This window comes from Phaethon lepturus, unplaced genomic scaffold (genome assembly GCF_000687285.1).
Source record: "Phaethon lepturus isolate BGI_N335 unplaced genomic scaffold, ASM68728v1 scaffold35828, whole genome shotgun sequence".
Taxonomy (NCBI): Eukaryota; Metazoa; Chordata; class Aves; order Phaethontiformes; family Phaethontidae; genus Phaethon; species Phaethon lepturus.
In genome coordinates, this window is record NW_010556097.1 from 3,965 (window position 1) to 4,270 (window position 306).

Sequence of the window (306 nt, forward strand, 5' to 3'; positions counted from 1 at the left end):
CGGAGGAAGCAGCATCCCCTCCCCCCACCGAGCGGCACGGGTCCGGCGTCGGCTCAGGACCAAGAAATCACAAACTGCTCCCACATCGGCAGTGACACGGGGACTCTCAGCACCTGAGGGGGAGAAGGAAGGGTCAGCGCTGTGGGAACCAGCCGGGATGGAGCGAGGGGGGTGTCCTGCCCCCCTGGGGCGCACACAGAGCTGCCACCTGGCATGGCCCCAGTCCCACAGACCCCCCAGGAAGGGTGCCCGTGGCAGACAGCCCCAGGAGCACAGCCATGCCACACCTCCCTTCAGTGCTCCAGC